A 26581-nucleotide genomic window follows, 5' to 3' on the forward strand; every position below is an offset into this window, starting at 1 on the left:
TCCAAGTTTAAAAGAAGCAATTTTACAAGATTACAAGCTGTTGTTTGGTGTATATGGTCTCTTTCTATTTTCTGCTTGCCCTAGTCTACCTCTTCTCTCCTCTTGGGGGAAGGAGGCGGAGACACCTGTAAACAGCGTAACCCAGGTTACACTAATCTATTGTAGTACATTTGAGATTATTGTAAAAAGTAGTCTCCGGGGGACCTAAGATTGGGTAATAAGTAAGGACTCTTGGGGCAAGTTATACAATTTTATGTCTAGAGTAGATACTGGGATTTCAGCCTTTGAAAACCTAAGTATACATAATTTCTGAGCTATTTGAACCCCGTTTGAATTTATAATGAAACAAAAGATTGTATTTGGCCGCTTTTACGGGAACTTTGTTTTGTTTTGGCCAAAATTAAACATTTTTGGTAACTTCTACCTCATTTTCACATTCTCCCTTTGAACTGCAGCTCTCGGTAGGAGTCCAGAATAGTATATATTATCATCATCGTCATTATTGTACATACTATATGTTACATAATTTTCTTTTTCTGAATGATTAAACATAGACTTAACTTCATTGTGGGTTTTATAAGAATGTAATTGATCTTGACAGCAGCCCAGTACTGGGAATAAATGTAAGTAAAATTTGGCCTGAGTTTTAAATTTATGTACACAAATTTACACTTTTGAAAATTGGTGAAGCGATATAAATTTTCTGATTGTGCAAGAGAGCCAGGAAGCTGATGCTGATTTGTTCTGAACTTTTCCACATGAATTACCACTGGCTTAAATAGTTATTGATTCTTAAGCTCCTGGAGCTGTTGACCTATTTGTGGCAGCTTGAATAAAATTTGGAATAATTGGGAGGCTATAAGAAGGAAGAAATAGAGTACATGACATTTTCTAATTCATTCAAAAAATAATAAAAATCATGGAGGAATTGTAAAAGAAAACTGTGTTCTCACTGAGTGATATATTAATTACATTATCTTTTCTGTTTGCAGAATTTTTCTAAGCAGTCTACTTACTATGAAAACCTAGATTTAAGCACCAATACAAACAGAGATGTTTGATATATTATAAATCTTGTTTATTCCTATTTAAATTGATGGCTCCTTATTCTAAGTGGAAAACAGAAGTGGCTGTAGCAGGAAGATTGGCTTGCTGTTCTTGTCCTCTCTGATATCAGAGACTTACCTTTCAGGACTTTTTCCTCCTTCCTACAAGGTGTAGAAGAAGAGAATGAAGAAAACTTGATAAAATTTCTTCCTTTCTTGTTTGTTTGTTCAGTGTCCTACTGATTATTGCTCAGTAGAATTTGTGGGTTGGGGGAAGTCAAGCACTCCATGCTTTATTACTTATTATTACTTATTACTTTATTACTTATTACTGTGTATCATAATTACCACTTTGAATTCTACAATAGCAGTGTAGAACTTTATACATAAGAAAGGATTAATTTATATAGTTGTTACTATAATAGTGAAAAATTTGTAATAGTTAAAATGCCATATGATAGAGGATTAGTGAAATTAATGATGGTTAATCTATGTGGTAAATGCAGTTATTAAAAGTCATTTAAAAAAATATTTACTAACATGAGAAAGCACAATATAATCTTGAGATAAAAATCAGAATATAAGGAATTACTATGTTATTACTTATAATATATCACATATATGGCAAAATGATTGGCAGGAAGTACATAAAATATTAAAAGACATTATCTCTGGATGATAGGATTATAGGTAACTTCTATTTTAGTGTTTGTACTTTGTTCTGTCTTCTGAATAGTATTACTCTAATAATCACTAAAATGACATTAAAATATTTTCAAGAGTCAGAGGAGAAAATCCTGAAAATCCCACATAACCACCGCCCCAACAGAGAAACTACCTTATGATTCATTATTAGCCAAACTAACTGAAAATACGGTGATTATGCAATATACACAATAATGGAAACAGCCAATAATACAGGTGAAGGCATTCTCCTAGCTACCAGCACCAGCCTGGTAATAGTTTTCCATATGTGGATGCTCCGATTAATGCACATCGTTACTCTCCAACTTCTTTTCTGTTTGTGTCTTACACCCTAACTGTTCTGTGTTGCCAGTGCCACCTATTGATGGACTGCTTGACTTAAGTCTTTTCCTCATTACCTCATCAGTCAGCAGTTTGTGAATGTTTATGAGGTGCCAGGTACTTTGCTAGTCACTGAGTATACAAAGGTGAATGAATGAAATGTAGTTTCTAACCTCAAACTCTGGTAGAGAACCTTTCTTTTCTTCTTGGTTCATCAGTGCATATTGTATACTCTGTTTTTTCTGTCCCACTGCTCATGCCCTGGCACCTCAGGCAGTATCTTTTTCCTGGTGCTCACATCCTCTTTTAACTTTCTTTATGGGAAAGTATGTTCTGAGTTCCAGACAACCAATTTACAAATAAATTTTTGGAACATTACTTGATTGTATGTGGGGGAATCTTAAGTTCAGAAGGGCTGCATATATGTTCATCTATGGCTGTTGTTATTTTTTAAAGTATGTGAAAATTTCTTGGTACTTTCTTCTTGCTTCCTTCTTTTAAAAACCACCAACAAGTAGAAAGCAGCAGAAAAAAGAGGTAGAAAGGTATCAAGGGAGTTTTCTTGCTAGTGCTATATATACTTCATTTTCCCTGAGAAGAGTGAGTCATCAAAATGTAAAGTAAGAGATACTGTTTCTGATATACTTCTAGTATATCTCTTTTGAGGCCTGTAAAAATGCATTTTCCATATGTATGTTAAAGTATATATACATATATAAACTCACAGTTTAGCTGTTTGCATTTCCAAATAAAACCAGAAATATGGAGATTGGAAATTTCTTAAATTTCTTTTTATTTTTTAAAAAATTATTTATTTATTTATTTTTGGCTGTGTTGGGTCTTCATTGCTTTGTGTGGGCTTTCTCTAGTTGGCGGCAAGCGGGGGCTACTCTTCGTTGTGGTGCGCGGGCTTCTCATTGCAGTGGCACACGGGCTTCAGTAGTTGTGGCACATGGGCTCAGTAGTTGTGGCTTGCGGGCTCTAGAGCGCAGGAGCAGTAGTTGTGGCGCAGGGGCTTAACTGCTCCGCAGCATGTGGGATCTTCCCAGACCAGGGCTCAAACTAGTGTCGCCTGCATTGGCAGGCAGATTCTTAACCACTGCGCCATCAGGGATGTCACTCTTTTTATTTTTGTTATAATATTGTTTTATAGAGGAGGCATTTTGTTTTTGAAAAGTTTAAAAAATACAGAAAATTACAAAAAGTAGTGAACAATGCACATACCATACAAAACGTTGACATTTTTTTCATTTTTGCTTGAGATGTGCATTTAATATAAAAGAACCACATATGTCATCGGTATCACACTGAATTCTAAAAGAGCAGCGTAGAACTTTATATTTTACTTGAACATTGCTGATAAAGTTAAAGCCCCTTTTGTTCTCCCCAATTTCATCCTCTTTCCTTCTCTCCTTACATCCCCTCCCTGGCAATTGTTGTGATAAATTTGATGTGTATCCTTCCAGTTTACCTTTTAATAAATTGTATGTATTTGAGTAGCACATGACATTGCTTTGGATGCTTTTGAAGAGTGTGGACTTTGGAGACATAACTCCCTAGATTTGAATCTTGACTCTGTTACTTAATAGTTTTGTGACCTCAGGCATGTTTTAAAATTTTTCTGTGCCTCATTGTCCTCATCTATCAAATCTGGATAATAGAAATGTCTGCCACATAAGGTTGTTGTAAAAAGTAAATGAGTTTATTTATATAAGCTGCTTAAAACTGTGCCTGGCACTTTTTTTTTTTTAAGTGTGCTGGTAAATTTAACCAGCTATTAATATGATTATGTCATGGTATACACATTTTGAAACTTGTTTTCTTTATTTTACTTTTTTTCCCCTCAATTCTTGTTGGCACTATAGGTCTAGTTCATTCATTTTTTACTGATTTGTAGTGTTCCATTGAATAAATATATTGCAATTTGTCATTTCTTCTATTGATAAGCATTTAGATTGCTTTCATTTTTTATCTGTTATAAATAGTGCCTCATGAAATCCTTGCATCTCCTCAAGCAACATGCCAGAGTTTCTCCAGGTCATATACCTGATTGTCAAATTGTTGGGTCTTAGGGTATATGCTTTTTCCCCTTTACAGGGTGTTTATAGGATACTGACAAACAATTTCTATTTCTCCGTATCTTTACCAGCAGTTGGTGTTGTCAGACTCTTGGATTTTTCCAATCTCATTGCCATCTGAAATGGCATTTCATTTGTGTTCTATTTTGATTTCCCTTCATATTTTCTTATGTATGGGCTTTTTTTTTTTTGGCTGCTTTTGGGTCTTTGTTGCTGCACGCGGGCTTTCTCTAGTTGCAGTGAGCGGGGGCTACTCTTCGTTGCGGTGCGTGGTCTTCTTATCGAGGTGGCCTCTCTTGTTGCGGAGCACGGTCTCTAGGCCCGCGGGCTTAGTATTTGTGGCTTGGGGACTCTTGAGCACAGGCTCAGTAGTTGGGGCGCACGGGCTTAGTTGCTCCACGGCATTATATGGGCATTTTTGGTTAACTCTTCAGTGATTTGCCTATATCCTTTACACATTTTCTGTTAGACTTTTTTGTAATAGGTTTTTTGGTTTTTAAATATGTTCAAGATAGTTACAAACGTTAGTGAAGTGTTCTTTTTATTTTTGGAGTTTAGAAATCTCTTTAACAGTGACCATTATGGACCCAAGTTATTGTGAATTTTACATTATAGTATATTGTTATTAGTGAACTTCCCAATGTATTTTCTTAAAATATGTATAGTTATATTTCTCTCCCTCTGAAACTATGAGAAAATGTTTCAGTAATGTACTGTGGATATATTTTAACTAAAACTATTTCAATTTTGTGGACTTCAAAAACCAGGTGGAATTTTTATTAATAATAATTAGTACCACAGTTTTGTTTTAGTCTAAAATTTGAGTGGCTTCCTGCTTAGAGGAGAGTTTTCTGCTCCTAAAGTTCTTATCAACTAAGGAATAAAAATATGCACATATGAAATGACTTTAGGCACTTACATATACAGTATTATAAATTGTTCATCAGTGTTGAGATTGTTTTGCATAGTACTAACTGTTTCTGTTTTTGTCCAACCCTCTATACATGACTTAAAGGACTAAAGTCAGTCTGGTTAAGGCAATAACTTCCCTGCTATTGTTATTATTATTATTAATTTATTTAAATGAACTTTTAATTTTAGGATAGTTTTACATTTACAGAAAAGTTTCAGGGAGTTACCACATCCCCTGCACCCAGTTTCCCCTATTGCTAATATCCGACACTTCTGTTTTACATTTGTCACAACTAAGGAACCAACACTGGAACATTACTATTAACTAAAGTCCATACTTTATTCAGATTTCATTAGTTTTCACCTAATGTCCTTTTTCAGTTCCAGGATTCCATCCAGAATACCACACTACATTTAGTCATTATGCTTCCTTTGGCTCCTCTGGTCTGTGACAGCTTTTCAGATTTTCCTTGCTTTTGATGACCTTGACAGTTTTGAGGAGTATGGGTCAGAGATTTTGTAGCATGTCCTTCAATTTGGGTTTGTCTGATGTTCTTCTCATAGTTAGACTAGGGTTATGGGTTTTGGGGAGGATGCAGAGATAAAATGCTGTTCTCATTATATCGTATCAAGGGTACATACCATCAATATGACTTATCACTGATATTTTTAACCTTGATCACCTGGCTGAGGTAGTGTTTGCCAGGTTTCTCTACTGTAAAGTTTTCCTATATGCTGCGTTTTGGAAATAAGTTACTAAGTGCAGACCATATTCAGTGGGTAGGAAGTTAAGCTCTAACTCCTCGACGGGTGAGTATCTACAAAATTACTTGGGATTCTTCTTTAAGGGAGATTTTCCTTTTCTCCCCCATTTATTTATTTAATCATTTATATCAATATGGACTTACATATATTTATTTCTAAATTTGGGTTATACTCCTATACTACCTTATTTTGTTGCTCAAGTTGTTCCACCTCTTTCAGGTTGGTTCCTGTGACCAACAGGACATAAACCATTGTTCTGTTTTTTTGAGCACTTCCATACTTTCTGGCACTACAAGATGCTCCAGGCTAATCTTTTATATTCCCTGCCCCAGCCCTATAATCAACCATTTCTTCAAGGATCCCTGGTTACTTTTATTAGAGAAGGATATTAGAAACCAAGATTTGGGCACTGAGTATGCTCATTGCTGTTGGGATATCATTGCTTTTAGACCTCAGTGTACAGACCTAGGAAATATATGTATGTATACTAACACATGTATACAGATATATAACTTTTTTTTTACCTATATGTCCATCTGAATCTAAATGAAGCTAAACATGAGTTCATACTGATATCTTTGACTCTGCTTCAGTACCACATGGTTCATTCTATCCTTGCCCCCATGCTTATCTGTAACCTTACTCTCCAGAAATGAGAAACCCGGTTCTCATCATCCACAGTCCACTTACTTGTTTGTTCAGTCTCATTATACATGCACAGTTTCATAATTGTTAACCATATCCTGGTGAGAAATGACTTTAACAACTAGAGAAGTTTTATCTTTTTTTAAAATCCTTTTGTCCTTTAGAGTTCCCAGTCAAAACACTATTTTCCAAAGTTACTTAGGTCAGGACCTTTCAGAACCTTTTTTTCTCTGTCCTCCATATTTTAATTTTACTTCTTATAGGCTGGTCTAAATTACAAGTAATTATATACATAAAACTTATCAAAAAAATTTCCCTTACTAATTACAGAGCCTTAGCTCTGTATGGTTTTCTTTCTCTCTGACTTCCGTGGCCAAAAAAAAAAAATCCCTTTTCTGAAAGTAAAACTTCCTGAGGTTTAGTCAGAATAGTACTCTGTCATTTGGTTATTGGTTGATATATTTATGATTTGGACTTAGAGTTATTCCAGCTTCAGATATTTTTCATAGTACATTTTGAGAAATGCTGTTCAGTGGAGCATTAAGATCCTTGCAAGTAAACAAATATATAATAATATTTGAGTGCTCAGAATTAACCTGTATTCTTATAGTAATTTTATATGGATTAACTCATTTAATTCCCTCAAGAAGTCTGTGAGGTAAGTACTTTATTATTTTGCCCCTTTTAAAGATGAGGAAATTAAGACACTGAGAGATTTAGCAACTTGACCACAGTCACGTAGCTAGTAAATGGCAGAGCTGGAATTCGTATGTAGCCAGTCTGATTGTGGAGCCTACACTCTCAATCACTTTGCTATATTACCTCTAAATAAGAAATGTTCAAAGTGTTGTAAGAGTTACAGAGGAAGTAAAACACAATGATGTGAGAGAATGACTGAGAGGGTCCTTAGGGTACTTCTTAGGGAAGTCCTCTCTTAGGAGATGATATTTGACAGATGAGAAAGAGCCAGTTATGTGAAGAGTTGAGGAAAGAGTGATTCTTATGGGAGAATATCAAATGCAAAGCCTTCCCATGAAAAGGAGTTTGAGATAAGAACAGAAAGACACCCAGTGTGGCTACGTGCAGTGAGCATGAGGGCCTGTAGCGTTACTTACAGGTGAGGTTACATGTAGTAAGTCATTTAGTGCTCAAAATAACCCATTACCTCAATTTTATAGACGAGAAAATTGATATGGTAATCTGCATTGGCTGAAATTACGTCTTTTCTGTCCCATTTACTCTTTATCCCACTGCAGTCTAATTTCTACTTCTTTTTTGTTTGTTTGTTTGTTTGCGTTACGCGGGCCTCTCACTGTTGTGGCCTCTCCCATTGCGGAGCACAGGCTCCGGACGCGCAGGGTCAGCAGCCATGGCTCACGGGCCTAGTCGCTCCGCGGCATGTGGGATCTTACCAGACTGGGGCACGAACCCGTGTCCCCTGCATTGGCAGGCGGACTCTCAACCACTGTGCCACCAGGGAAGCCCTAATTTCTACTTCTTATGTCACTAAACTTGCTCTTGCTAAAGTAACCAATGACAATAATACCATTGGCCATTTTCTCAAGAAACTCAACCCCTTGACTTCCACCCTGCTGCCCTCTTCTGTTTATCCTGGAGCTTCTCATTGTGTTGATCATTCCCTTTGAGGGCTTGCCTTCCTCTGCCTGTCCCAAAAGAAGTGGTGGTCCCAGGGTTAGCCAGTTGCCCCTCTCAGCCTTTACAGTAAGCAAGTCGTAGTTATCCCTGTGGTTTCAGTTACTGTGTATCTACCAATCACCCACCAGGCTGTTTTTCCAGCATTAGTATTCAAAGCATCAGAGATTGTCTTATCTAACTGCTTATGTATCTTCACTTTAAACTCCGTTTGTCCAAGTTGAACTTATTTACCTATCTAAAGGTTTTCTTTGATTTACTGTTTTTCAAAGACATCTGGACTATTGACTTCATCATTCAAGGAACTTTGGAGTCTTTCATGTTTCCTCCCTCTTTCTCTCTCCTCACATACATTCATTTGCTATTCATTCTGCTGATTTTGCCACCTGAATATTTTTTGAATCGATCATTTCCCTAGTATCCCTGTTTCAGCCACTGCCTTATTAGGAACTACTTCCTTACCTTCTCACTGGTTTTCCTGTCTTCATTTTTATCTCTGTAATATTCACATCAGAATTGCTGGACTGGTAAGTCTAAAACACAGTTAGAAAATTCTTCTTTAACACCCCATTGTCAACTGAATAAAGTCTGAACTCTTTACCAGGTCATTAAGCCTCATCATGATTTGGGACTGGTTCTCTATCTTAACTCATAATTTCTGCTTTCCATTTTCCACTTTAGCCATAAAAAACTACTTTTTGAAGATTCCTTGAATGTACATGCTAGTTCTGAACTGTTGACCATTGCTTATGTAGTCCATCTTCTTGGAATGACTTCATTTTCTTCTTCCCTTTTCTTTTTGCCTAACTCCTTTGCATCTTTTAAGACTCAGCATAGGCTTTATCTCCTCCAGAAAGCCTTTTCAGACCCATACTTTTTTTTTTTAATTTTTATTGGAGTATAGTTGATTTACAATGTTGTATTCGTTTCTGCTGTACAGCAAAGTGAATCAGTTATACATATACATATATCCACTCTTCTTTAGATTCTTTTCCCACATAGATCATCGCAGAATATCGAGTGTAGAGTTCCCTGTGCTATACAGTAGTCCTTATTAGTTATCTATTTTATTTTTATTAAAAATATATTTTTTAATTTATTTTTGGCTGCGTTGGGTCTTCATTGCTGTGCGTGGCATTCTCTAGTTGTGGCAAGTGAGGGCTACTCTTCATTGCGGTGCATGGGCTTCTCATTGCGGTGGCTTCTCTTGTTGCGGAGCTCGGGCTCTAGGCACACGGGCTTCAGTAGTTGCGGCATGCGGGCCCTAGAGCGCAGGCTCAGTAGTCATGGCTCATGGGCTTAGCTGCTCCGCAGCATGTGGGATCTTCTTGGACCAGGGATGGAACCTGTGTCCCCTGCATTGGCAGGTGGATTCTTAACCACTGTGCCACCAGGGAAGTCCAAGTTATGTATTTTATATATAGTAGTGTGTATATGTCAATCCCAATCTCCCAATTTATCCCTTCCCCCCCCCTTTCCCCCTGGTAACCATAAGTTTATTTTCTATATCTGTGACTCTGTTTCTCTTTTGTAAATAAGTTCATTTGTATCATTTGTTTTAGATTCTACATATAAGTGATATCATATGATATTTGTCTTTCTCTGTCTGACTTCACTTAGTATGATAATCTCTAGGTCCATCCACGTTGCTGCAAATGGCATTATTTCAATTCTTTTTATATGGCTGAGTAGTATTCCATTGTATATAAGTAGTACATATTCTTTATCCTATTCATCTGTCAATGGACATTTAGGTTGCTTCCATATCTTAGCTATTGTAAATAGTGCTGCTATGAACATTGGGGTGCATGTATCTTTTTGAATTAGAGGTTTCTCCAGATATATGCCCAGGAATGGGATTGCTGGATCATATGGTAGTTCTATTTTTGGTTTTTTAAGGAATCTCCATACTGTTCTCCATAATGGTCGTACCAATTTACATTCCCACCAACAGTGTGGGAGGGATCCCTTTTCTGTACACCCTCTCCAGCATTTATTGCTTGTAGACTTTTTGATGATGGCTACTCTGACCGGTGTGAGGTGATACCTCATTGTAGTTTTGATTTGCATTTCTCTGATAATTAGCAATGTGAGCATCTTTTCACGTGCTTTTTGGCCATCTGTGTGTTGTCTTTGGAGAAATGTCTATTTAGATCTTCTGCCCATTTTTTGATTGGGTTGTTTGGTTTTTTGACATAGAGCTGCATGAGCTGTTTGTATATTTTGCAGATTAATCCCTTGTCGGTTGCTTCGTTTGCAAATTTTTTCTCCCATTTTGTGGGTTGTCAGACCCATACTCTTGTCTGGATTGTCAAGTTCCTTCTGAAATAATCTGTTAGTAACTATGTTATGTCTCAAGCAACTAGAACAGTGTCTGGCACAAGAGAAGATACTCAGTTAAGAATTTGTTGAATGAATTATTTTAGTATTGGAGAGGCAGTATAAAGTAGTTGCTCTGGACCCAAACTGTCTGGGATTAGCAAACCTGACTTTGCTCTTTGACTATCTGTGCTCTCTCCCTGTACCTCAGTTTCTTCCCTTGTAAAATGAAGATAATGATGTCTTCATAAGATTGTTGTGAAGCTTAAATTTACTTAGTGTTCAGTAAATAATGTGTTATAGCCATTGCTGCCCTTAGAATGTTTTAATTTATGTATTCGAGTCCCCCCACTGTCCTAGAATTAGGGAATGAATAAACAAACCAACTAATCCTGGGTTTTAAAATGAAAGACAAATTCCTAGCTTTTGAGAATGTCTTGGCGAGCTAACCATTAGTCTTTCTTGCAGCTCCAGCATTTGGTGTTCTGTCACAAATTTGAAATTGGCATTAGTGATGATTAGCATTTCTTAATTGTTTTACTTAATTAGTTTTTTAAATTCCTGCACACTTTTCTTATTAATAACACTGTTTAAACTCTAGGAATGCCCTTTATTTATGCTTAGTCTTCATATAGCCTATCCTGTAGCATTAACCAGCCTTTCCTATTATGGATTAAGGTGTGAGCGTGATAGCTCTGCTGATATTGTGCTTTTTATTAATTTGGGAGATAAACTGAAGTATGTTGCAGAGAAAGATTGAACAATGGGGTAGAATGGGGAAACTGGAAATATTCCCACTTCAGAGTCAGACCTGCACATTATCCCTTCACTCCTTGGCTTAAAATAAATTCTGAGAATATTGGACACTCATAATCAAATGTAATTTCAGTAAACACAGTCTGGAGGCAATATAAGTCATTAAAAATGATCGATGCCTCTGCCTTCTTCCATTATTGTAAACAATTGGGACTTGTTTACTTAAAATCTTTTTTATGGCAATCACTGTTCAATTTTTCATAAGCCTTTCCTTTTACTTTAACGTCTCATTGTTTTCTGAACACCAGAACTGTCTATATAATCTTGGCAAATTTGATAGAAATACTGTTTGTTTTAGTTTGTTTGTTTTTATCTCTGAACTTGCTGTTACATTTGTAGATTTTCCCAGTCTTGCTAAATATTGATTATGTGAAACTAGTCAGTTTTTCTTATAAATGTTTATTTTGAACAGAAGCTATCAATATTCATTCTTCTTCACTATCCCTTTGAAAATACTAAAGAAACTAGTTTTTTTTTTAAAGTCTGAGTTGCCAAAGGAAACTTCTTACTAATAAACTAATTTCAAAGAAAAATGGAAAACCTAATATATCAGTCTTTTTTTAGAAACTAATGCCATAGAATGACTGTGCTGTTGGAAAACGCTTCCTTTTTTTTAAAGGTCACTGTCTTCTGCCACTGAGCATTTTAGTTGAGGACTCTGAAGTGCCATGTTTGTATGAGAAAAGCGTATAGATGGATGCGGAAAACGGTATAATGATACTTAGGCTTGTTAGATAGGACTGGCTGTTATCACGAGAAAAGACATATTCCCACCCCCTTTTTGGTCAAAATTGTAGTAAGTGGTATTATTTCTCTTTATAAAATAATTTGTTCTAATAAGCTCTGAGATACTCCCTATTCTTTAATCTCTCTTTTTTCCCCTGAACTTTGAAATATAATTTTATTCATACTGACTCACAACTATGCTGAAGTTGGATTTATAGGTTGTTGTTTGAACCTGTTATGGTTGGTGAATATTTTTCATTTTCTTACGCTGAGAAATGCCTGAAGATACCAATGTAACAAGGGTTTTTTTCCTCCTCTGGTTAACTGACATTTTTATATTCCTACTTGACATTTTCTTTTTTGAGGTTTTTAAAATCAAATTTCTTTTGTTTGTGAGTATTAGAAACGAAATTCAAACTAATTTACTCAAAAAAGGGAATTAGTGTTGATGGCAAGGGTACTGGGGATTTCACAGTACTGTACTTTGAAGGTAGAAGTACAACCAGGCTTCATGAGGGGGAGGGGAACCAGGAACTGGAAACTCATCAGTAACTCAGGCAACTTTTTCTCCCCACCCTGGGGCAGCATTATCTCTTCTGCCTCTCCCTACTTGTCTGCATCGTTTTTCTCTCTCTGCATGTTGTCTTTTACCACTGCGCATGGCCAAACAAGTCCTCTAACTCTTAAATTCTTAAAGTCACTCATGGTTCTGTGATCCCATGCTAAACCCTGGGAAAAAATCCAGTTTGAAGCGAATGTCTATGTCTGGTCCAATCAGCTATGGCAGATGAAACCAAGGTTTTAGAGAACTTTTCAGGCCCCATTTCTATGATAGGGGAGTGCATACAGGGCATACAACTCTCAGGGGAGAGGTATGTCGGTAGGCTACATAGATACCATAAAAGGTGGTGATTGCAAAGGAATACTAAATAACATGAAATAAAATTAAGGTTTTTTTGAAATAAAAAGGAGACCACTCATTAGCTTTATGTAGTAGTAAAGAACTTAATTTCATCCCCAGTCCATAGGTGGTTATTCTGAAAGCTATAAAAATATCTCCCTTTTTCAGATAAGAGCTGATTTTTTAGCTTCTGCATATAGAATTTGAAGTTTGAATCATGCTATTTCATAAACACAAATAATCTTATATTAATATTATTATTAATACATCATGTCATTTTCTATTTAACAAGCGTTTACTGACTGCCTTCCTTTTTTAGGGACTGTGCTAAAACATATTTACAGAGCTAGAGATGTAACATTGCCTACTCTCAAAGAATTCCTAATCTAGTTGAGAAGAGTAGATGTTCAAAGAAATGATTACAGTGTTAATGTGATAATTGTAATAGAGATACGTACAGGATGGTCTTAAAGTGTAAGGAAAGAGAATGACAATCTCTTCTAGGGAAGGGGATCAGGAAGGGCTTCAAAGAGCATGTCTCAAATATTACACAGGAGCTGGCCATTTGAACGGGCATTCTGGCAGAAAGAACTGAATTTACAAAGGTGGTGTGGAGTTTGGTATGACTGAAGTGAATTTTACATCATTCAATTTACTGAAGCTAAAATGAAAACTTACTTTTTCATATCTGTCCTTCACATGATAGTGCATACTTCTTTTTTCAAAGGAGGATTATAGATTTTAGAATACTCATCATTTTGTTTGTAACTGTGATGTCACTTTTGAAAATGAGTCTTCACTGATCATTTGCTTTCAGGCTCCTTTATCAAATTTTTCTAATAGTGGTTGGTTGGTTAGTTTATTTTTATGGTTATTTTTTTCCTGTTCAAGCATAGAACTCCATACAGTGGATGACTGAAAATGCAAGGGCTTATAAAACTTATGACTATCACAGTTTTTATAAAAGTAAACAGTGAAAACAATACATAGCATAAGCCTAGTATAATTTTAAAAGATAAGTCTCTAAAAATGATCTATGTCAGTACTGAAATTACACACACAATTATTTTGTAAAATACTTTATGTCAGTTTTTTTCTCCTGTAGAGTCATACCTACCTTTAAGCAAAAGGAGTGTGAGCAGTTGGCAGAATGCTTTTTGCTTCACTACTCTGATCAGTTGATTAATGTCTTTACTTCTCTTTTCAATTGCTTTATCCACCCATTCATGACTCCTGTTCCACAGCTGTCGCAGATAACCAACCACCCAAAAAACAAAAAACCCCAAAAACCCCAAATCCAGAGGTCCATAGTTGACTGTTCTGAGAAGTGACTGAGATAGGTGAGAAGGAGAGAAAAGATAGTTGTGGCCAGCTTTGCGGTGGTGGGAGTGGTGATGGTGAGTGTGTGTGTTTCGAGTATGAGGTTGTTTTCCTGTAGCAAGCTCAAAAATGCCACTATTGTCACGCAGGTCACAAATTGTAACTGTTTCTCATCCCTTTCCACAAATCTATCAGTCTGCTTTTGTCACTTTTATCCTTCAACTATGCTTTTGATACTGTGTAGGAAGGAAGTGATGAGCAAAGAAAAGGCCATATGCCTCTTATTTGTTGCTCCTTTTGTTTGGAATGCCCTTTCATCTCTCCTCTATTACCCTACTCATATTTCAAGATTTAGATGATAACTCTTTCTTTTCTGACTCCTGAAGCCCAAACTGTGTGTCCTTCTTGTGCTTTCTGTAATTACTTCTGTTATAGTCTTATCACTTACAGTGATTGTTTGTTTACTTGTCTGCCTTCTCTATTAAACTCTGGTAAGGCAAGGCCATACATAAATTATTTCTCTTTGTGTTCCCAGTGCCTGGTACAGAGCCTGGCATATGGTAAGGTTGCCATTTTGGGATTCTTGTTTGCAAACTACAGAGATCAACTTTGGTTTAAAAGAATTTATTGGAGAGATAGTAGTTAGCTTACAGAAATGACTGAAAGACTGGAGAACCAGACTCTGAGAACAAATAGGAAACCAACTAATCAACCTCAGGGCTAGTCCATAGCCAAAGTAATGCCACAGAAAAGTCCTTTATGTTTAAGATACCTTTGACTCCACAGGATGCTGGATGCCATTGCTGGAACACTGCCTCTGGGTACTGTATGTCACTGCCGTAAGAATGAATTTTAAACTGTCTCTGCAGCTTTAGCTCTAGAGTCAAATTCTTCATGAAAGCATCTAATTGACCAATCTATGTGCCTGGTTCCTAAATAGCAAAGCAAGTATCTGGTCTTTTTGGCTTCCATGGTTGACTCTAGGGCTTACCTTCCTTCCAAGACACACACAGTGGCAGATTTTTTAAATATAGTAAAGGAGTTCAGATGCTGGACGGTCAAAAATAAAACGCTGACGCATGTCCTTTTCAATAAACATTTGGTAAATGTTTATTAGATGAATGATTGAGAGAATCAGAGTCATAATTTCCTGTCTCTAAACCTTTACATCATCAAGTCTCGAAGTGATTATGATGCTACTTCTATAATTCAGAACAAAATCATTTCCAAACCATCAAATAAAGATAAGCAAAATCAGCAAAGTTCTGATTTCTTAAAATGATGATCCCTCATTGTTAAATTATTTAAATAAAATTATTTGAATTAAACTTTTCTTGGTGCACTTTTTTACCATAACCTAAGCACATGTTTATTTGCTTGTATGATAATCTTAACACTAACTGGAGCTAGGATTTGAGCTTGGCCTAACTGATTGCCGAGCACTTAACTTATCTTTTTATAGTGTTCATATAGTTGTATTCAGCAATGACTTAATTGAAACAAAACAACAACAGACTGATATTTTAGAGAGGTCCGTCAGAGAAATGTTTCTGCTTGCAAAATGCAAGTTTTTATTTCCTAAGCCACCTTACCCATCCAATATAAGGTCTTTTTTTTTTTTTTTTTTTTTTTTTTTTGCGATACGCAGGCCTCTCACTGTTGTGGCCTCTCCCGTTGCGGAGCACAGGCTCCGGACGCGCAGGCTCAGCGGCCATGGCTCACGGGCCCAGCCGATCTGCGGCATGTGGGATCTTCCCAGACTGGGGCACGAACCCGTGTCCCCTGCATCAGCAGGCGGGCTCTCAACCACTGCGCCACCAGGGAAGCCCCAATATAAGGTCTTATTACAACTACTTTGGAACACTGTTTAGCATTATGTACCAAAGTTGGGTATACATTGACCCTGTATCCTAGCACTTATATTTGTAGGTATTTTTGGCAAATGCATGCATTTGTGCATCAAAAAACATGTACAATAATTTACACATGACTTTGTAATTATTTATAATACCCTAACATTGGAAACAAGCCAAATGCCTATTAACAATGGAATGGATACATAAGATTATGATATTCTCAAAATGAAAAACTATACAGAAATGAAAATGAACAAACTGCTACACATACAAGTATGACTGAATCTCAAAAACATATTGTAGAGTGAAAAAAACTGGACCATACACATACTGTAAGAATCCTTCCACGTTCCATTTCTATATATAAAGTTCAGAAACAGACAAAACTAGTTCAAGATAGTGGTTCTTTTGGGGAAGGTTGAAGGGGGATTGGGGACTTCCAGTTACTGATACTGTTCTATTTCTTGACCTGAGAGGTATTTGTAATGGTGGTATTGTGTTTACTTTCCTAGAGTTGTACTTATCTATATGTATATGTTAATTAAAAAGTAAAAACAAACAAAAAACCCCCAAACAGACTTGTGTATGGATTAGCTTGGGGAGCATGGCTCAGTGACCCCCCTAAAGTTGTATGTAAAGTTCTATCTGAATATCTGTATGTGTATTTTAAGGGAGAGAAGACCCATAGCATTAATCAGATTCTCAATGAGGTTCATTACCCCAGAAAAGTTAGAACCCACATCACCAAAGCCTGCATATTCAGAAAAATCATTGTTAAACATATTATTATGGAAAGGTTAATAAGAGATAAATCCTTGTGTCTGTCATCTGGTCCTCTATGTTTTGGATCCCATCCTCTCATACTTTCTCAAGGCTTTTACAGTTATCTTTCTTTTCTTCATCCTCATTTTCCATCTCTGCTGGATGATTGCCCTTGGCATACCCCCCCTTTAATTTTGTTTATTTATTTTAAAAAGTCCTCTGTTGATTCCATGTCTTCTCAAGTTACCACTCCATCTCCCTGCTCCCCTCTACATCGAAACTTCTGCAAAGGGTTATGTATACTTCCTCACCCCCCATTCTCTCCTCAGCTCATTCCAGTTGGGCTTTATTCTTACTAACACTTCACTGAAATGGGTCTTCTCTAGGTCACAGTGATTTGAGTTTTGCTGAAACCAGTGGCTAAATAGCTCTTTTTGGGAGCAAGTGGGATGAGGGCTCCTCAAGTATAGAGAATTGATTTAATCATATTTCTGATTTCATGGTTTACTTTCATCATTGGCCTGTGTGGGGGCCTGCTTTAATTTTATTTTATCTTCTTTTACCCTCCATCTTCACTCCCATTCCCTTTCCCCCATAGATATCTACTTTAATATGTTTACTTAGCATGTCATCCTGGATATATTTTTCAAAACTATAGTGCTGTTTTAGGTATGTATTTTTAATTTATATAAATGATATTTTGCTTTAGATTCCTTTTTGTTTTATACTATTTTAATTCAACACTACATTTAAAAAAATTATCTATGTTGCTATGTTTACATCTATTATCGTTGCTTCTGACTGTTACATGATATTCAAATCACGGCATCTGCCACATTTTAAAATGATTCCTTTACTTATGGACACCTTGATTTGTCTATTCATTCATTCAACAAATTGACCACATACTATTCTTCAGGCACTGTTCTAGGTGCTGGTTATATAGCAGTGACTAAAATGGAAAAATTCCTACCCTTTTTGAACTTCCTAATCTTGAGGAAAGAGAGAGAGATAATAAATGAAATGAATATGTATACTATGTAGCATGTTGGATAGTGAAAAGTAATAAGGTGGGAAAATTAAAACAAGGAAAGAGCAAATATGAAGTATTGGGTGTGAGAAATTGTTGAAATTTTAAAATAGGGTGGTCATGGAAAGCCTCACGGAGAAGGTGACTTTTTAGAAGGAAGGACCTGAAGATGCAGCTGCCTCAGCTGGCATCCGAGAAGGCTATTCCAGGCAGAGAGAGCAGCAAGGATAAAAAGGCCCTGAGGCTGGAACATGCCTGGTTCGTTCAAGGATCAGTAAGAAGACTGGCATGTTACCTCCAAGAGTGCTTTCTAAGAGTTTTTTAAGTATGTCTCTTACTATTATATTAAGACTTATTCCTGCCATCTTATTCTGTGTTTTCTATTTACACTAATTTTTTTTTCCTTTCTTTCTCTTTTCCAATTTCTGAGGATAAATAATTTTTTGTGCCAGTTTGAAAATTATGTATTCTGTTTTTATTCTTCTACTGGTTACCCTTTACTTAGATTCTTATTTATATTTATAAATTTTTAAGCTTATTGATTATATATATCTTCCTCCTGAATAAAGCATGTATCTTAGTAGGCTCTCCCTCCTCTCTGCCCTTACAATGTTAGCATTCTCTAGTCTTTTAATACTCAGGATTATTATAGGTATACTATAGTTTTTTTTTCCTCTTCTTTTTCCTTCTTCATTCCCTCCCCCCACTTCCATTGTTTAATTAGCAATAGTGAACCTTTAAGTTATTTACGTACCCTTTCTTGCCATATCTTATCGAGTCCCCTAGATTTATAACCTTTAGACCAATAGTTTGAGTTTTTATTTGTTTGTTTAGCTGCTTTCTTGGCAAGCCATCTGAGTACTTATATTCCTAAGAATATCTTTATTTCATCCTTGTATTTAAATAATAGTTTAACCATGTATTAAACTTCATTTTTTACAACATTTGAAAATATTACTCCATTATCTTACTAATTGGAAGTCTGGAGTCAGATTTTTTTTTTGGTAGGTGAACTACTTTTTCTTTCTGGGAATTTTTAGAATTTTTTCTTTGAGATGTTCTAAGACTTCCTTATAAGGTGTCTAGGTATTTTTTTCTTATCTGTTATACCAAACTGACATCTTATATCTTTAATTCTTGGAAATTATTGGTCATTATTTCTCAAGTATTTCCTCATCTCTGTTTTTTTTGTCACATTCTGAAAGCCCTATTATTTAGATATTGGCTCTGTTTTTCCTAGCCTCCATATGTGTTCAGAACTAATTCTTTTAGTTTTTTTCCTTTTAAATACACTTTATTTTTTAGAGCAGTTTTAGATTCACAGCAAAATTGAGCAGAAACTACAGAGAGTTTCCATATACTGCTGCCACCACACAAACGCAGTTTCCTCCACTGTCAACATCCCACACCAGAGTGGTACATTTGTTATAATCCATGAACCTACACTGACACATCATTATCACCAAAGTCCATAGTTTATATTAGGGTTCCTTCTTTGTGTTGTACATTCTGTGGTTTTTGACAAATGTATAACATATTGTAGTATAACATATTGTAGTATTGTAGCCATTGTAGTATCAGAATAGTTTCACTGCCTTAAAAATCCTCTGTGCTTATTAGGCTATTTATCCCTTCTTCCTAACTTGCTGGCAGCTGCTGATCTTTTTACTGTTTTCATAGTTTTGTCTTTTCCAGGATGTCATATAGTTGAAATTATATAGTATAAAGCCTTTTTAGATTGGCTTTTTTCACTTGGTAATATGCATGTAAAGTTCTTCCATGTCTTTTCATGGCTTGATAGCTCATTTCATCATAGAACTGAATAATATTCCATTGTCTGGATGTACCACAGTTAATTTATCCATTCACCTACTGAAGAACATTTTAGTTCCTTTCAAGTGTGGCAGTTATGAATAAAGCTGTTGTAAACATCGTGTGCAGGTTTTTGTGTGGACGTGTTTCCAACTCATTTGGGTAAATACTGGGAAGCGTGATTGATGGGTCATATGGTAAGAGTATGCTTAGTTTTGCAAGAAACTGCCAAACTGTCTCCCACAGTGACTATATGATTCATCTTGCATTCCCACCAGCAATGAGTGAGAGTTCCTGCCACCCCAGATTCTTGCCATTATTTGGTGTTGTCAGTGTCCTGGATTTGGGCCATTCTAATAGGAGTGTGATGATTTCTCATTGTTATTTTACTTTGCATTTCCCTAATGATATATGATGTGGAGCATCTTTTCATATGTTTACTTGCCATCTTCTTTAGTGAGGTATCTGTTCAGGTCTTTTGCCCATTTTTTAATTGGGTGGTTAATTTTCTTATTGTCAATTTTCAAGTGTTCTTTATATATTTTGGATAACAGTCCTATATCGGATACATCTTTTGCAAATATTTCCTTTGTCTGTGGGTTGTCTTATTCTTTTAAGCCTCCATATTTTTTTTTTTTTTTTTTTTTTTTTGCGGTACGCGGGCCTCTCTCACCGTTGTGGCCTCTCCCGTTGCGGAGCACAGGCTCCGGACGCGCAGGCTCAGCGGCCATGGCTCACGGGTCCAGCTGCTCCGCGGCATATGGGATCCTCCCGGACCAGGGCACGAACCCGTGTCCCCTGCATCGGCAGGCGGACTCTCAACCACTGCGCCACCAGGGAAGCCCAAGCCTCCATATTTTTAAACTTTTATAATATATATTTTCAATTGCTTTATACCTTCTTAATATCTCATTCTGATCATCTACGCATTGATTTTATTTTCAACTATACTCATTTTTTCCCTCATATCAAATATAATATTCAACTGTATTTATATTCATTTTGTTATTTAACCTATCTGATTTAGAATTTCAATTATTTTATTTTTAATACCCAGTATCTGTAGTTGGTTCTTCATTGTTCCTTATTATTTTCCTAATATCCTACTTTAGTTTCCTGAAGATGTTTGTCCTGCTTATTTAAGAAATATGTTTGGTCTGGACCAAAAATTCTGTTTCCTCTGCGATAGGTTGTTCTGTTCTTGGCCTTTTTTTTTCTTTAACCCCTCTTTTGTATTCATGCAGTGTTTATTTTTTTCTTTTCTGGAGCCCATATTCACTTGAGACTGTCAACTACCTTGACTGATAATATGTACAGGCAAAGTCCCAGGTTCAAATTTATGCCTTTCCTGCTGAATTTATAATAGAGTATAAGTATGTGTGTGGGCAGAGAAGTAGGTTTAGGTCTAAAGGTGGAGATATGCCAGAGAAGTAGTTCTGGTTTGACTATTAGATGTGCAGGTAGAGATATCATGCAGGCATTTTTTTTTTTTTTTTTGCGGTACGCGGGCCTCTTACTGTTGTGGCCTCTCCCGTTGCGGAGCACAGGCTCCGGATGCGCAGGCTCGGCGGCCATGGCTCACGGGCCCAGCCGCTCCGCGGCATGTGGGATCTTCCCAGACTGGGGCACGAACCCATGTCCCCTGCATCGGCAGGCGGACTCTCAACCACTGCGCCACCAGGGAAGCCCTATGCAGGCATTTTGGATCTCAGTAGAGAGTCATGGTTGGTGATATAAATTTGAAAGTGAGCAGCAGTTAGTGGAACTAAAAATTTTCCTGGGAATAAGAAGAAAGAGAAGGTCCTGAAGTTTGGTTTGATTGCTGAAAGAAGGTTAAGGGAGTTTAAAGAATAGAAGTGTATCTAGGGCTGGTCCTGGCCATCAGAATGTTTAGAAGGAGCAATGTGTCATCTAGCCTCACCAACCTGATCTGCTTTATCTTTGTCAAATCTGGGTCATTGATTCAGCCTTCTGTGGAATAGTCTACATGGTATGTAGTAGCAAGAGACCTGGAATAAGGAGTTTTAGGCCCTGCTCTGCTAGTGATGAACTGTGCTATTTTGGGCAAGTCCTATTTACCTTTCTACCTTTTTTACTCTAAAACTTCTATGAATCTTTAAGGAGGTATGGTTATAAATAATCTAGACCAACAGTTTGACTAAAAAATATATGTATGTTCTTGAGATGTTTCACCAAAATAGAATTAGTTAATAAGAGTACAATTAGGGCTTCCCTGGTGGCGCAGTGGTTGAGAGTCCACCTGCCGATGCAGGGGACACGGGTTCGTGCCCCGGTCCGGGAAGATCCCACATGCCGCGGAGCGGCTAGGCCTGTGAGCCATGGCCGCTGAGCCTGCGCGTCCGGAGCCTGTGCTCTGCAACGGGAGAGGCCACAACAGTGAGAGGCCCGCGTACCGAAGAAAAAAAAAAGAGTACAATTAGTTTTAAGTACTGATGGATTACTTTTCAGAAAAATTGTTCTAATTCATGGTGCCATTAGCAATTTTTTTGTCAAGTATTTATTTATTTATTTGGGCTGCACCAGGTCTTAGTTGCGGCATGTGGGATCTTCATTGCGGCATGCGGAATTCTTAGTTGCAGCATGCAGACTCTCAGTTGTGGCATGCATGTGGGCTCTAGTTCCCTGACCAGGGGTCAAATTCGGGCCCCCTGCACTGGAAGCATAGAGTCTTACCCACTGCACCACCAGGGAGGTCCCAACAATTTTTTAAAATGTTTTATTTATTTATTTGGCTGTGCCAGGTCTTAGTTGCAGCACGTGAGATCTTTAGTTGGGGCACACGGGATCTTTTAGTTACAGCATGCGGGATCTTTTAGTTGCAGCATGAAGGCTCTTAGTTGCAGCATGCGGGATCTAGTTCCCTGACTACCCGGGCCCCCTGCTTTGGGAGCAAGGAGTCTTAATCACTGGACCACCAGGAAAGTCCCCCACTGACAGTTTTTAAGTGTGCTTATTTCTTGACAGCACTACAGCATTGGGTTTAATGTTTTTTTTCATATTCGTTAATTTACTGGACATGATGTAAAACCTTGAAGTTTAATTTCTGTAATTATTTGCAAGCCTATCAATTTTTCCAAGTATTTGGGTTTTCTTGTGTATGAACTATTTGTTTGTAGTCTTTGATCATCTAGTAAATCCTACAGATTAAAAAATTGTATCAGTCATTATTAAGTGGGAGAATAACAGATGTCTCAAAGTTGTTTTCAAGTATTAATTCTCAAAGTTCTTTTCAGGTGCTTATTAACAAATAAATATGTTACTTGTTACAGTTTGTGGGGAAAAGTGGATTTTAAGCCTTTAAAAGGCTTAAAGTACTATATTTAAATAGGTGGTGAAATGAAATAGTTAAGAAAGTGATGTTCAACATTAACCAAATGAGAGAACTATAAATCTTGATATCTACTTTTCAAGAAAGGTGATATTTTTAATCAATGAATCTCATTTGTATTATATGTTAATATAACTGAATTTTAGATTACTTGTCTTCTGAAAATGTATTTTTAATCACCCCAGTGAGTATTATTTCAAGTAACCATGAAATGGAGAAGAAAAAACAGATATTTTATGTTTAAGAGAAGCTTTTGGGAACATCCCATTGGTGGCAGCAATTCATTTTAGATACCAGCTAACAAATGTTTATGATGATTCAGGGGACTTCCCTGGTGGTCCATTGGTTAAGAATCCACCTTCCAATGAAGGGGACGTGGGTTCAATCCCTGGTCAGGGAACTAGGATCCCACATGCCATGGGGCAACTGAGCCCACACACTCTGGAGCCTGAGTGCCACAACTAGAGGGCCTGCGCACCGCAACTGCTGAGCCTGTGCACTCTGGAGCCCGTGCGCCACAACTAGAGAGAAACCTGCATGCTGCAACAAAGGTCCTACATGCCACAACTAAGACCCAACGCAGCCAAATAAATAAATAAATAAAAATAAATACTAAAAGAAAAGTTAACTCCTATCAACACATTAAAAAATGTTTATGATAATTCAAAGAGGAGGCAAGAACTTTGCGATGTGGGAGTGGTATTCATATGAGAAATTAAGTTAAAAAAAAAAAAAGATGGTGCAAGAGACAAAATTTAAAACCAGACTTCCCTCTCATTCTAGACTGGTAAGCATCATATATTTGCATTTCATATATAGTATTGAATATGAACAGATTTTCAGTATGAGACTGGTAGTTGTTTATAGGGAATTGTTTATAGGAATGATAAATCTAATAGTTTCTTTATTTAAAAAGAACATAAATAGCATTAAAAATTCTCCAGGGCTTCCCTGGTGACACAGTGGTTAAGAATCTGCCTGCCAATGCAGGGGACACAGGTTCGAGCCCTGGTTTGGGAAGATCCCACATGCCGTGGAGCAACTAAGCCAGTGTGCCACAACTACTAAGCCTGCGTTCTAGAGCCTGTGAGCCACAACTGCTGAGCCCGCAAGCCACAACTGCTGAAGCCTGCATGCCTAGAGCCCATGCTCCACAACAAGAGAAGCCACCGCAAAGAGAAGCCCACACACCGCAACGAAGAGTAGCCCCCATCCGCCACAGCTAGAGAAAACCCTCGTGCAGCAATGAAGACCTAACGCAGCCTAAAATAAATAAATTAATTAATTAAAAAAAATTCTCTGGATACAATTTCCCCATACCTCTCTAACCATTTCTCACTTTTCTCCATCCCATTTCTGCACTATTTTTTTACTCATCTTTTTTTATTACTTTTCTTGCCATATCTCTTTGTTCAACTTCTTTCATTTTCTGTTTTACTCTTTTCTCTGATTTTTAGTCATTCATTCTTTTTCTTACCTGCCAATTGCCCCACTCTCTTCAGCCAGTTTAACTTCTCCCACTTACCTGTTAACTTTTTTTGTCCATCAAAGCCCACATTCACGAATTAACACACAGGGCTCCCTAAGGACTTACTTTCTTCTCTTTCATTCTTGAATTGAAGTATGGTATAGAAGAACTCCAAATTAAAAGCTATGAGAGTTGAGTCATAAATTGATGTATTTGGTCTTAGGCAAGCTGTTTAATGTTTATGCCTCAATTTCTTCATTTATAAAAAGGATTGAAACTAAATCTCCAAGGAGCCTCCTAGCTCTACAATCCTATGATTCTGTGGTGTCTTAACTTTCACATGTTTTTCCTACTGTGCTGACCTCATTTATTTAATAAATATTTATACACCTACCATGTATTTATAACGCCTATAATTTATGTGAGGAATCAAAAGAAATAAAAGACAGGGTTCCTGCCTTTGAATTGTTTATAGTCTGTCTGGAGAGACAAGAGGTATCTGCATATTAACCTTCAGTTATTTCTAGTCTGTTCCTGTTCTTTCTACACCAGATCCATTTCTCAAGGGAATACCAGCTATTTTATTTTCTTTATTTTTTAAAATATCAGTTTTACAGGTTTTGTTTTGTTTTGTTTTGTTTTTCCGGTGGCCACGCCTCACAGCATGTGGGCTCTTAGTTCCCTGACCAGGGATCAAACCTGCTCCCTCTGCATTGGAAGCTCAGAGTCTTAACCACTGGACCACTGGGGAAGTCCCTGCTACCTTAGTTCAAACCTAATTTCTGGAGGAGGGGCAGGTTTACCTCTGAACACAGTTAAAGACTCATTTTTATTTTCTTATACATGTAGGAATCCCCACTGTAGTTGTTCTGTAGCATTATTTTATGTTGTCCTCTTGATTCCAGTCTGGAATTTATTCATGATAGGAAAATTTATCTCAGAACCAGGGGGATTGATTTTTATTGTGATTTAGTAGACGATCACTCTCTGTCCCTATCTTTGCGTGCATACGTATGTCTGTGCATTTATGTTTGTATAATCATATTCAAATGTAGTGTTCCAGATGGCTGAGTGAATGTGACCAACAAGTCTTTCCAAACGTATATGCTTTTTTCTCTGGTTTGTTTCTGCACCTGTGTTGTAAGGGGGTATTGCTTTTAGAGAGTTGTCTTTTCCTTTCATTGGCCCTATGTGCTCTCTGGTAAAAATATACCACTCCACAGAGATTAGGGACAGTGGGGGGTGGACAGGAGGGAAGTGGGCGTACTTATAAAAGGTCTACACTGGGACTTCCCTGGTGGTCCAGTGGTTAAGACTCTGCACTCCCAATACAGGGGGCCCCGGCTCGATTCCTGGTCAGGGAACTAGATCCTGCGTGCCACAACTAAAAAAGATCCCGCATGCCGCAGTGAAGATCCTGCATGCGGCAGCAAAGATCCCGCATGCCACAACTAAGACCCGGCACAGCCAAATAAATAAATATTTTAAATAAATAATTAAATAAAAAATAAAAGGTCAGCACTAAGGATCCTTGTGATGGAACTGTTCTGTATCCTGACTTTGGTGATAAGTACATGTAGCAACATGTAATAAAATTGTATAGAACTAAGTACACACACACACAAACACATATACACAAATGAATACAAGTAAAATTGGGGAAAACAGAATAAGATAGGGGAATTGCATCAATGTCAATATCCCTACTGTGATTGTACTATAATTTTGCAAGATGTTACAATTGGGAGAAACTGGGTAAAAAGTATACCAGATCTCTTATTTTTTTTAACTGAATATGAATCTACAATTATTTCAAAATAAAAAGTTCAATTAAAAATAATAGCAATTTAAAGGGGTCTGTGCTGAAAGATAATTTAACATATATAGCTGCAGGAAGCACATTGACATATCACTTTGAGGAGCATGACTTTCCATTTACATCAAAGGATGCTCTCTGCTAAATAGATTTTATGCATTTTTTATTGCAAGTTTTCTTATGCATGTATGGAAAGTGAAGCAGTAGCTGTGATGTGTTGTCTCCATTAACAGAAGAACTTTGTAAACACTTAAGTGATGCCAGTTTTATATCAGTCTCAT

General features: G+C 37.0%; 1 protein-coding gene across 4 annotated transcripts in view; it reads left to right on the forward strand.

Moving 5' to 3' along the window:
• Positions 1-26581, forward strand: part of DENND4A (DENN domain containing 4A) — a 132302-nt gene that overhangs the window by 1151 nt on the left and 104570 nt on the right. The window lies entirely within an intron of this gene.

Source organism: Delphinapterus leucas, chromosome 2, assembly GCF_059928025.1.
Source record: "Delphinapterus leucas isolate spDelLeu-1000000601 "Yukka" chromosome 2, BTC_Dleu_Yukka2, whole genome shotgun sequence".
Classification (NCBI taxonomy): domain Eukaryota; kingdom Metazoa; phylum Chordata; class Mammalia; order Artiodactyla; family Monodontidae; genus Delphinapterus; species Delphinapterus leucas.